Consider the following 13175-nt stretch of genomic DNA (forward strand, 5'->3'; position numbering starts at 1 on the left):
TCCCCAAGCCCCCTATCAGGATCAGTCAGCGCATCCCTCCCGAATCCCGAAAGACCAGCAAGCTGATATGGTCATAACCCAGGCCGCTTCCAGGGCCCCTTGGCCCAGCTGGGGAAAACCAGGGGACCATCAATTCTGCACAAAGGACCCAAGGCTATCCCTCCCCTGGCTCAACTTGGCCCCCACAAGTATTGCCCATCAGGCATCTTCTCACTGGGAGCACAGCAAGGGCAGTCTGGCTTTGGAGGTAACGCAGCCTGACCTGGAGAATCTGCAGCCCAGCTCGGGAAAGCGGTGAGCTGAAGGAGAGCCAGTGCTGGGCCCTGTGATGGATCTCCCTCCCGCTCTCAGAACAGGCTCAGCAGGTCTGGGGAGGGCATGGATGCCAGTCTCCTTCATCTCAGGCCATTTCCTGGTCGCTGGGTGATGGCTCTCCCATGGGAGAGAGGGTGAGGCTCCCAGTCAAATTTCCAGGCCAGGGACATCCCTCAAACTGCAGTGACTCAGAGGCAGCCTCGTGGCACACAGGTCAGAGATACATTCATGCCAACACAAGGGTGCCAGTCAGTGTTCCCAGGGCATTGCCTGGGTGCCGGGCGCATGCTCAGCACTTCACAGGTATCGGCCCCTGCCACTGGCACAGCAGCCCTGTGAGCAGGATCCCGCCTCTGCAGGTCCTGGAAGGCGGGCTGTGTGGGGCTGCAGATGCAGATCCTTCAGACTGAGAGCCCCTCTGGGGAAGGGGCAGAGGACTGGTCACCTTCGTGTCCCTCCGCATTGCCACCCCATCACAGAGCACCGCGCCCTATGCACAAGGAGCAGGCTGGTGGCAGGGCTGGGGCAAGGGTGAGCTCAGCAGAAAACTAGGTGCCCAGGACACCACGTTTAAGGAGGCGCTCGCTCTCTCCCTGATGGGTGCTGGTGCTGAGCCTGCACTCGCTGACCCTGAGCCTAGGGGCCCTCTTAGATTTTACACACCAGGTGCCTCATTTGCTTCACGCCAGTCCAGGCCCTGGGTAGGGAACTGGTCAGACTGGTGTGTATGTGAAGCCTGTTCCTCCGGCTCCCTAGCCCTGTGACTGGCCTTCTCCACCCAGCACCTCAGTTCCCTCACCTGTATAATGGGGCTTATGACTATATCAGAGGTTGGTGAAGACAGGGAAAAATCAGACTCCTCACCTGCCACTGGTGGGAATGTAAAACGGAAACAGCTAGGGGAACAATTTGGAGGTTTCTCAGAGTTAAACACAGAGTTACTGATGCCACAGAAATTCCAATCCTAGCTATCTACCTAAGAGAAATGAAAACCCACTTCCACGCAAAGACTGCACAGCAGCATCACTATAAAGGCCAAGAAGTAGGAAAAACCCAACTGCCTATCAACAGGCGAATGGATAAACAAAACAGCCCGTGCCACCTTGGTGGTCTGATAGGAATTGCTTTCCCTGCCAAATTCATAGGCTGCAGCCCCGAGCCCAGGATGTGACTTTATTTGGAGTCAAGGACTTTCAAGAGGTGACTAGGTGAAGATGAAGTTGTCAGGGTGAACCCTAGGCCAGTCTGACTGGTGTCCTTACAAGAGGAGGAAACTGGACACACAAAAGAGACACAAGGGGGCACAGGCACCGCCCAGGGGGAAGACCATGTGAGCACACAGTGAGAAGGCGGCCGTCTGCAAGTCAAAGAGAGAGGCCTCCTAGCAGTCAAACCTGCTGACCTCCGGAGCCTGGACTTCCCGTCTGCTCTTTAAGCCACCCAGGCTGTGCTCTTTGGCTATGCAGCCCCAGCAGGCTAATACATGTGGTCTCGCCAAACAATGGAAGAGTATTTAGCCATCAGACAGTGAAGTTCTGCTGCAGGCTGCAACGTGGATGAACCTCCAAACCATGCCAAGTGGAGGAAGCACACGGAAGACCACATATTATACGATTCCTTCTATATGAAATGTCAGTGAAGGCAAATCTGTAGGGGCAGAAGGTAGATGAGTTACCTAGGGCTGGAGGGGGAGGAAGAAGGGGGTGGAGAGTGATGGATAATAGGAACAGGGTCTCTTTTGGGGGGTGACGGAAATGTTCTAAAATTAGACTGTGGTGATAAAAGCACACTTCTACAGAGATACTAAAAGTCAGTCAGTTGTACACGTTAAATGAATGGATTTAAAGGTGTATGTTATTTCCCGAGCCATTTTTTAATTTTAATTTTAATTTTTAATTTTAGGGCCACACCTGTGGCACACGGAAGTTTCCAGGCTAGGGGTCACCTCAGAGCTGCAGCTGCCAGCCTAAGCCACAGCCACAGCCACAGCCACAGCAATGTGGGATCCAAGCGGGGTCGGTGATTTATGCCGCAGCTGGTAGCAACACTGGATCCTCACCCACTAAGCAAGGCCAGGGATCGAACCCGAGTCCTCAGGAAGACTAGTCGGCTTCATTTCCACTGAGCCACAATGGGAACTCCCCAAGCTGTCTTTTTAAAATGGGACTAATAGTAATCTCTGTGCTACGGACATGCAGAGAGTCTTGCACAGAGCACTCAGGACTTCTTAGGCTCAAATAAATATCTGTTGCTTAACTGAAAATTGCCTGAAGTGCTTCCAAGTGCCTTTATTTTTACCAAGACCTTCAGGAAACTAAACTGGGCTGCCACCGGTGAGGCTGTGTCCCTAAGTGACCTGCCCCAGCCCTCATGGGACTTCCATTCAGTGAATTCTGGCCGTAACGTGCCTGCCCGATGTGGCTAAAACTGGTCCAGTCGTGGGCTGCACAGACCTGTGCTGGCATTCTGGCTCTGCCCGTCCCACTATCTGCTTGGCAGGGTAGCTACACAAACGGCCGGGTTACGGTGTGAGGTGCGTAGAGCCGACACACAGTTGACACACTGTGATACACTGGGAAAAACAAAAAACAAAAACCATGCTTGAGAAGGTCCTTTGTCAAGCCCTGAAGGCACGCCCATCCTTGTGTTATCCTCAGCACAGCCTGGTGACTCGGCTATGCTAATGGGGTGGGGGGGGGGTGACCCCAGCTCTAGCTGGAGCCACAGGTGCACAGAGGGCAGGATGGATTTCTGCATGGATTTCTGCCTTACGAGCATCTGCCTGGATTCTAAAAACCTTGGACTGCCTGGATTCTAAAAACCTTGGACAAAAGACTTCCCCACGCCATGCTTTTTCGTCTGTTAAATGGGGAGTAACAGGGTCCTCATGTCTCCTAGAAGGGCCATGGGCTAACCCACAAAAAAAGCCCTCAGCCTTGTGCCTGGGATGTCAGGAAGCAGCTGCTGCCAAGTGCCAAAGGACCGTGAACTTCCTGAGGGCAGGGCCCTTGTTTTCTTCCTCCGGCAGGTGCTCAGTGAGTGTCTGCTGACTGGTCAGAATAAGAGGGTGGGAAGGTACTGGGATGGAGCTGGCTGGTCAGGGGAGTCCCAAGGAAACAGAGGGCCTTGGGTCAGACAGTATAGAAGAGGATAAGTCACACGTTGCCATATGACTGTGTGACCTTGGGCAATTCCCTGGTATCTCTGAGCCAGGTTTTCCTAAACCAGAGTAGGTAATTCCTAAAGTTTCTTCCAGCTAGAAGCTCCCTGATCTTGATACTCCTGCACCCTGTGGCTATAATGCTCATCTCCTCAAATCCCCCTCCAGAGATCCTATCAGGAGACCCATAAATCCCATTTCTAAAAGTGCCGAAGTCAGGCCATGCCCAATTTCACACGGTCACCTCCAGCCCTCCATGGAGGGTCCACCATTAATCCACCAGAGATCCAGATGGGTTTGACTCTGGGGCTCTGTGCACCCAGGAGCCTTCCCTCTTGGAAACAATTTCGTGAAGCCTCCCTGCTCTCCTGTGCTGTGTAGCTCTGGCAGAAATTCACTGCATGCTCAGAATCAATTCTGGAACGTAAAGGTCCAGGCTATTCTATAGGATAATGAAACTCGGCACTCTCTGTTAGGGCAGGTGAGCTGAGGGCCTGTGCTTCTCTCTGCTCCTGCCTGGAGCCACCAGCATCCCTTCCCCTACATTTCCTGGCCAGAGGGCAGTCTCTTTTGCCAGTTTCTGTCAGTCCACACCCCTCCTCCTCCAGCCCCTGTCATTCTGGCTTCACCCTACCATCTCTGGGCCACCGCCTACCATAAACCTGGCCATGACTGCCAGCTCTGATCAGGCTGTGTGCAAATATTCTAAAGGTGCTATTTCCAAAAAGACAAGTCCGCAGTACAGAGGCAAATCATTTCTATATGTCCTACTGCACAGGCCAGGGAGATTCTATGGAAGCTCCGGGTACACACAGGGACTGAGGGAGCCTGAGATGGCTTTTTTTTTTTTTGTTAGAGCAATTCAGCCTGGTCTCAGATTTTAAGAACAGCAGGAAAGTAATGTCAGCTGAAAGGAGTTTTCTGTGTGCTATTTAACTAAATGGCCCTGCAGCTGGAGAGAACCATGGGCAGACGTGTTATGATTCAAGGGCCCCCAATTACAATGATCCTCTTTTATTGTATAAAAACAGCAACCCAGCCATTCTCCACATCCCCCCCCTCCCCCCGCAACGCCTGCTTCCCTCCACCTCCTTCCCCCATTGGCTGGCAAGGACGCTCAGCATCCTGAAAGTAGCACCCAGCTTTTCCTCCGTCTCCAAGTCTGCAGCCTTCAGCCCACTGGGATTCCTTTTCTTGCCAGAGCTGGGGAGGAGAGGGTGGCGTGCTCCTGGAGAATGTTCTGTGATAGACATGGACAGAGGCTTGAGCATTGCTTTCGGGGTCTGGGGGTGGGAAAGGATAACAGGCACAGCTTTGGAATTCTCTTCTGTTTCAACTAAACTCACAAACACACACTCACGGATGCCTGGGTCACTCGCCCTTACACTCCTTTAGCAGGAAAGCCATCTCAGAGTCCAAAAGCTTGTTCTCCTCCCTATTTGCTGCAGGCTGGGGTGGAGCTGGCCTCCAGAAGACTTTAGAAAGACCCAGCGATGGCCAGGAACATTGGCTTTAGAAAGAGACTGATCCGAGTTCGAATCTCGCCTGCCTCCTCTCTGTGACCTTGAGCGAGCGTCTGACCACTCTGTGCTTTGGTTGCCAGCCTTTTTTTTTTTTTTGCCTTTTTGTCCTTTTAGGGTCACACCTGCGGCACATGGAGGTTCCCAGGCCAGGGGTCTAATCAGAGCTCCAGCTGCTGACTTACGCCAGAGCCACAGCAACACCAGATCCTTAACCCACTGAGCAAGGCCAGGGATTGAACCCGAAACTTCATGGTTCCTAGTCAGATTTGTTTCTGCTGCGCCATGACAGGAACTCCTGGTTGCCTGTGTTTAAAACGGGGCTCCCCCAGTACTCTCAACACACTCCTCGGGGTCAGTGAGGAGACAGTGTTCAGAGTGCCTGGCACATAGTAGGTGCTCAGAAGCTGCTGCTGCTCCGAAGATGGTGACACTGTGTTTGGGGTGTGTCTGGGTGTGCAGGGAGCCTGGTCTTCATTCCATCTCACCGGGCAGAGTGGAGAAGGCTGGTTTTGGGGGGTGGAGGGATGGCTGTAGGGAGCCCAAATACCAGCCCTGCCGAGGAGTGTTTTTCTTCTTTCTGCAACGCTGACCTAAACGGTCACGTTGGCACAGCCATGCAGCCATGCACGTGGCCTCCTCAGTGTAGGTTCTGGTTCTTTCTCATTTTTCTGCAGATGTTTTGGGGGCCAGAAGCTGCAGCTGCCGGCATCGAACCAGCCCAGAAAACCTCCTTCATCTCTTTCTGTGTGCTTCTTGACAGCAGGCTCCTTCTCTTCCTCACAGAGCCTGTTCTGGGCCCCCCAACAGGGAGGATTCGGGCCCAAAGAGCTAATTCAGTCTGACCACCCTCCATGGCCCCAGGGACGACAGTATCCACTCCTTGCAATGAGCATGACTTTGAACAGTCCCCTGGATTTTGCACGTTTCCTGCTGCAAGGTGAACCCAGCGTGGTTTTAAATCCAGGAAAGTACATCCAGCCTGTGACACCCACTTGTTCATCCCAAACCAAGCCTGTGCACCCTGAAAATACACTCTCAACCTCTTACACCGAAATGAGTGAAAGTCTGGGGCACACTCCTTAATATCGATCCTGCATGAATCAACGGCACAAGTATTTCATTCACCGCAGATTTGATGTGGCAAAAACTGTTGCAGTGAAATGCTGTGTAATAAGATTTAATCTCCACTAAGTGTTTCTAGTACTAAGGAACCAGAGCAGGGCAGAAAGAGGAAGAAAGTGAGAAATGGGGAACTGTGGCTTTTTTTTTTTACAGCCACACCTGCAGCATATGGAAATTCCTGGGCTAGGGGTTGAATTGCGGCTGCAGCTAAGACCCACTCTACAGGCATGGCAGCACTGGATTGGAGCCTCACCCTGCAGCCTATGCTGCAGCTTGGGGCAACGACGGATACTTAACCCACCGAATGAGGCCAGGGGTCGAACCTGTATCCTCAAAGAGACAGCGTCGTGTCCTTAACCCGCTTGAGTCACAACAGGAACTCCAGAATTGTGACTTTTCTTTTTGTCTTTTTGAGAGCTGTACCCATGGTATATGGAAGTTCCCAGGCCAGGGGTCAAATCGGAGCTGCAGCTGCTGGCCACAGCAAAGGGGGATCCTTAACTCACTGAGCGAGGCCAGGGATTGAACCTGTGTCCTCATGGATCCTAGTTGGATTTGTTACCGCTGAGCCTCAGTGGGAACTCCCAGAATTGTGACTTTTCATAGGTGAATTGTTCACCAGGGGGTAAAGAGAGGTGTCAACAAGAAAAGTGATTTTTGCCTCTGGTCTCTTTTAATTCCATTTTAAAATTTCGGTGGAAAGAGATGGACCGTTGTTAAGACTTCTTCTCCTTGAGGGTCTGTTACATGTGCACGTGTGCAACACACACACACACACACACACACAATTACCAATCAACCCCTCTTCAATGCCTGACTTCAAGCATAGGAACAGGAAACAGATTGTGGGTTGGTGTTCTTAAAATCACAACCTGCTCGATGTAGGGAGGGGGCCTTCGAGAAGGGGAGGGGAGAGGAATCAGGAGGACAGTTTTCTTTTTTCAGTTATAAACTGAACTACCGTGTCAACACTAAAAAAACAATGTCTGCTTTGCTGTCGACTACAGGGACATGTGAGCAGCTAAGCGTCCTTTCAGAACTGCGCTATCCGGACTTGACCATGACACAGCACATTACAGCACCTGAACACTGCACTAGGGTCCCATCGGGAAGAGCCTTCTATGTCAGTGCTTACTTAGGCTTCCACAAATGAGAGTGTGTGTGTGTGTGGGTGGGTGGGTGGCTGTGTGTTTGGGGGAGGAGGAAGGAGAACTGCAATGAAATGGGGACCGACGGGGTTATGAAATCTATGATAAAAATCCATGCCTTTTCATCACATGGCACCTCAGGGATACAGTAAAGTCATACCCTAGAGTTGGTGGCAGTGATGATGGTGGCGGAGGTGACGATGGTGGTAACAGGTAATGTTTACTGCGTACACTCCAAATGTTAGGGGTTGTGTTAAGCTTTTAGTAAATTTCTTCTTAAGCTTCACAACAACCCAGAGGGCAGCTATTGGAATAAATGCCATTTTAGAGATGAGGAAACTGAGGCTGAGAGAGGTATGTAACAGCCCAAAGTCATAAAGCCATTAACTGCACAGAGAATCAAGGGGCGTCTGTCCTTGCTGGCGGAATCCGGGATGCGGAACCCGACCGGGCAGCAGGGGGGCCCTCGGAGGCTCCTGATGGCACCCCCACCACTAAAAGCAAAGGTGAACGGTCATGACCGAAGTTACCCTGCGTGGAGGTGCAGTGGGACGCTGAGAAGATGGGGGTCAGGAGAAAGGCAAGCGTACTGTTTGGGGAGTAAACTGGTACCCCTCTCAGGGTTCTAACTCACTGAGTTATAGCAAAAGAAGAGCTAGTTATTCCCTGGTAACAGCTGACTAGCATCAGGTTAATTCTGGATTCCTATTGGCAGGACCTAAAAGAAAATCTCCCCAGCATCCCTCCCTTTCTTAGTGTGCTGTCTTCTTTTTGGCCTGAGGCAAGACTCGTCCCCTGGTCTGCAACTTGCCGGAACTCATTTTAGTTCAAATAAGCACCAAGCTGATTTGTCTCCATAAGGCACACTGCTGTCAGTCTTACGGTCCTGAACACTTGACAGTCCCTCCTCGGAAGCCTGCCATGGCTCCCCAGTACCTAGAGATAGAAGCCAACCTCCTTCACATCTACCCTCAACTTTGGCATCATCTCCTTGCAAAACCTTCCCCGAACCCTCGTCTCCACCTCCTCAGGATACACACGGCTCCCAGGACGCAGTTTTAACTTCATGAGGAGTAGCTTCCTCTTCTCCTCTTAGGCCACACACTTTAGCAGCCAACTCGACAACTGTTTTTCCAATCACCCCTTCTACCTTACAAGGTGAATCCCAATTTGTTCACGGCAGCAATGTGCCTAACTAAAAACACGTGATTGCCCCTTCCTGGTAGGTTTGGGTGGCTACGTGGCACAGTTCTGGTCAAGTGAAGCACAGAAGTTCCCGAGAAGGTTATCCCTTTCCAAAAGTAACAGTAAAGCCACACTAGGTAAATGCTCTTTGTGCCTCACTCATCCTATTTCCCCTTCTCTGGAAAGCAGATGTGAGGGCTGGAGACACAGCAGCCATCTTCCCACCATGAGAGGATAGACCTGGAGCCAAAGGCCTACCCTTTAAGGGTGACGGAGTAAAACGACAGAGTCTGTGTCCCCATTGGTACCACTGAGGCATCATCCCGCCTACTATCCAGTTGTCTGACACAAATAATCCCTTATCTGGTTAAGTCACCAGTGGGCAGGATTTCTGTTGTTAACAGCTGAGTGCAATGATATCTGACACAACTCCAGACATTGTTCCCCCTCAGTCATGGGTCAGTTCCCAGGATACCCCCTCTAGGAAATCCTCCATGGGTCTCTTATAGCATAAGACCTATGTCCTTCATTGTACTTCCACAGTAGGTACTTTTCTCAATTCAAGCACCTATTTAATCCTGCTTGATTTGGCCGGCTGGCCGCTCAACTTCCTAGAGTAAGGGTAAGGGCCTCAGTCCCGCTAACATCTCCAAAGCGCTGGGGGCACGGCTTTGCCTTGAGGTCAGATTGATGCTCTGTCTCCACAGCCAGGGCAACACGGGATCCAAGCTGCATTTGTGACCTACACTGCAGTTTGCGCCAACACCGGATCCTAACCCACGGAGTGAGGCCAGGGATCGAACCCACATTCTCACAGGGACTACGTCGGATCCTTAACTCACTGAGCCATGATGGGAACGCCACAAAAACAGTTTAATCCTAAGCACTTGGAATGGTCCCTGGCATATAAAAGTGCTTAATGACTGTAGGCTTTTCTTAGCATGATGAGTATTATAGTTGCAAAATGAACAAATAAATCAGCAGATGAATGCTAAATAAATGAATTAAAGAATGAAACCCAGGAAAATTCCTATGAGTCAGACTACTAGACAGTGAGCACTGTTCCTTCTTTTCTGCCTGCACCTGGCCCTCTATGTTTCTGACTATAACGTCCTCTATCTGGGGAGCTGATATACTGGCGTGTTCAAGGCTATGATGTAAGGTTTGACTTCAACCACGGAGTTTGATTTTTGCTGTGCAGCTTTGGGCAAGTTTTTTCACCTCTCCGAGCTTTGGTTTCTTCAACTGTAAACTTGGAATAATAATAGTATTTATCTCATAGGGTTATGATGAGAATTAAATGACAAAACATGTAAAATATACAGCATTGCGCCTGGCGTACTAAAATAGTAGGTGTTAGCAACAGTTACCCAACACTGTCATTAGTCTTTTTGTCTAATGCACGGCATCCCACTGAGTCACATGGTCCTGATGTTAAGGTGGGGATGCCTCTTGGCTGTTGAGATATACAGTATTTACACTGGGAGATGACTTATCTTGAATGCCAAGAAACCTTTGTGTCATTTTGAGTTTTCCCTTTAAATGGGGATCCGCTAGTATATCCAATTTACGCAAAACCCTTGGCCTCTGAATGTTCCCCTTAAAGGCTGTTAACTTCAAGTGGATCCTTAGTTAACACACCTGGCAAGAAGGTACACGTGCACACGAGAACAACATGGAGCAGACCTTTCAAAGGCAACACTCTTCCCACAGATCATGGGTCCAGTCATTGTCAGTGACACATTTCGATCGTACTTGTAGATATCCCTCCTTTGGCCTTAAAAGAAGACATGTATACAGCCTTATGTAACTTTCCTTTGAAATGGAAACCTTTTGGTTAGTCCCAATCAAGCCCTTGATGGCTCCATGAATCTATTTTTACTATTAAACATGCCATTTTACAAGATATTTATTCCACTTGGTTGTCATCCAAATGCTTTTTGACATTACTGCCCTGGGACTGAACTGCTTTAACTCAGTGCCCTCATAAATAGAAAATCACCTTTTGACTGAAATCTTGAAGAGCTCTCAGAACCTCACCCCGGTCACTTCAACAGGCATTAATTTCTGCTCTACCTAAAGGAGCCAGAGTGTGTGCCTGACTGTGTGTGTGTGTTCAGAGAGTAACTGCAGGAGGTCAGAGCAACCCAAGAGATCAAGTGGAGGGGTTCCTGCCCCTCGAATCCTGCCCAACTGGGCCTGCCTCAGCCTTGGGGAGCTGCTACCTTGGAAACAGAAGACAATTATCAGAGAGCAGATAGGGCAGAACTCCAGGGCCTGAAAAGACTTGGTGATCCCTGGAGCCCAAGACGGGCAGCGACACTTTCAAAGGGGAGGGGTCCAGGGAAGGCTCTTTCCCCACCTTCCTCTTCCCTCACCTCCCAGACAAACAAAAGGCCATCTCGCAAATAGCTGAAGGCAGAGACCCCACTGGCGTGGACGCTGATCCATCAGGTGGAAGCCCGAGCACATCACGACTTGGCTTCCCAGTCAAGTTTTCTCCCCAGCCTAACACACCACCCTCCTCCTCCTCCTCCTCCTCTGCCGCCGCCTCCCGAGCTCCGCACAGCGACGAGGCCAAGCGGACCGTTCCGTGATGCTCACTGGTTTCCAACTTTCCGCTCATCTTCGTCTGCGCAGCCTCCTGCAGAGCGGCTGGGAAAGGGGCAAGTTTGCAAAGGCGAGGACCCCAAGTCCTGGGGAAGCCACAAAGCAGCCGAGACACCAACAAAGATGAACCGCTCGTGGGGCAGACGAAGAGCGCCAGCTGCCCTGCCGGGGGGCGACCGTGGGCTTGGGCGGGCAGAGGCGGGCCGCGGGCGGAGGACAGCGGGGGCCCCGCGGCTCCCCCCGCCCCGCCCCCCAGGCCCTCGCCACGCGGGTTCCCCGGCACCTGAGCGGGGCGTGGGGACAGCGCCGCGCTGCGGCTCGGCCCGCGGCAGGTAGCTCGGCTCCCCGCCCGCGCCGCGCGCCCGCTGCCTGCAGCCACCAGGAGAGGAGAGGCAGCCTCAACCCACGGCGTCATGCTTCCTGCCACCACAGTACGGCGAATCGTCACCGGGAGAGGGGAGAAGAGGGGAGAGCGGGGGAGGGAGGGAGGGGAGCACACACACGCAGCCCCCCGCCTGCCCGAACCCGCGGAGCCGGGGCCACGTCCCGGTGGAGTCCCCGTGGGACCGGCCCCGTTCGCACAAAGCGCCGCAGTTTGGCCAAGAAGGGAGGGAGCCGGCCACGAAATAAATAAATAAAAACAGAGTCGGGTCTACGTAACGCCCTGTCGAAAGCGGACGCCATATTTTTTTGTGGCTTATGTCGACATAGGGAAACGTAGACATGTTTTTCCTCCTCCTCCTCCTCCTCGGTCTGCCTCCCATTTATCCAAACTTGTAATCAAAACTCTTTAAAAAAAAATCTCCCCCCGCCTCTGGATCCTCTGATTTCCTCCCACCCGCAAAAAAGAGCCTGCACCCCACCCCCCCCCTTCCGCGCCCCCCTTCCAATCACAAACCCGGCCAAGTCCCATTAACAACACATTTTCGGGAGCCGCGGCGGCGGCGGCGGCGGTGGGAAAGTTGGGCTGGAGTGGCCGGTGCCCGGCGTGCGGGGCTCGGGGCCGGCGGCGCCGGGCGGGGGGTGCTCCGCGCCGGGGCGAAGTTTCTTACCTGCGCCGGGGCTGGGAACGCGGGGACCCGGGCTGGGAACGTGGAGACGCGGCACGGGCGTTCCAAAATGGAACTCTGCTGGCTCCCCCCACCCACTCCCCACTCCTCACCGGGCGCCCGGCTCGGGCTCCGTGGGAAAGAGGGGGAAAGCCAGCCTGCCAGACAGACAGACAGAAGAAGCCCCCGTACGGAGAACAGTGGCCAAAATTTTTAAAAGAAAAAAAAAAAAAAGAAGAAAAAAAAGGGGAAAAAAATGTCTCGATCAGTGGGGAATCTACGCCAAAACCCACATGATCTGTAACGTCAGCATGCGTATTTGCATACGATACCACCACCCGAGCTGCCACCCGGGCTCGGGTTCCGCAGAAAGTTACAAAGTGAAATTCAGCCCCCTCCGGAGACGCCGGCGAAATGTCATTTTCAGGCGAGAGCTGGGGGGGAGGCCAACCCTAAAGGCGCTGGTTACTAGCCAAGGTTGGGGGGTGGGCAGTAAATTAACTTAAAAGTCTGAGCCCAGTAACGGACTCGGTGGAATTTCTGCGAGGGGAGGAGGGGGAGGCGCGAGCGAGATCATTGAATATTAAGCACGACCCGGCGCGGCGGCCGCGGCCAAACCCTCCTGGTGCAATACCCATTTTCTTTATGAAAAGTTCAAGGTGTCACTGATGAGCTCGACAAACTGTTGATCCTAACCACGTGGAGTGGCCGACGGAGGGACCGCTGGGCGCGGCTGCTCGCTGAGCGGGCGGCACCCGGGACCCCGCGTCCCTCCTGCAGAGCAAACGGCAGCGCGCGGGTGGGGCCGCCGCAAGCCCAGGGCGCTGCCTGCGCTTTCTCCCGCCCTAGGACTCAGGGAAATAATAACTTAAAAAAAATTTTTTTTTCTTTTTTAAAGCGAGACACATTTAACTCCTGGAGTAGTAATGAGAGGGCTCGGAGTAGGGAGGGTAAGGAAGAGCCCCCACTTATATAACGACTCGAAATTAGATGACTTTTGCTGAAGAGATTCTGAGATTTCCGCTTGCGCCAGGTCTGAGGTTGGTTAAACATCCTCAAACTT

The 13175-nt window shown here is 52.4% G+C and overlaps 1 protein-coding gene across 2 annotated transcripts in view; it reads right to left on the minus strand.

Annotated features, from left to right (window-relative positions):
- ZHX2 (zinc fingers and homeoboxes 2) overlaps positions 1-12655 on the minus strand; it is a 177944-nt gene extending 165289 nt beyond the window's left edge. For both annotated transcript variants that reach the window (XM_047783340.1, XM_047783341.1), the window contains exon 1: positions 12116-12655. The gene's annotated coding sequence lies outside the window, so the exon portion shown is untranslated. The remainder of the gene's footprint in view (positions 1-12115) is intronic.
- Positions 12656-13175: the final 520 nt, after the last annotated feature.

This window comes from Phacochoerus africanus, chromosome 6 (genome assembly GCF_016906955.1).
Source record: "Phacochoerus africanus isolate WHEZ1 chromosome 6, ROS_Pafr_v1, whole genome shotgun sequence".
Lineage (NCBI taxonomy): Eukaryota > Metazoa > Chordata > Mammalia > Artiodactyla > Suidae > Phacochoerus > Phacochoerus africanus.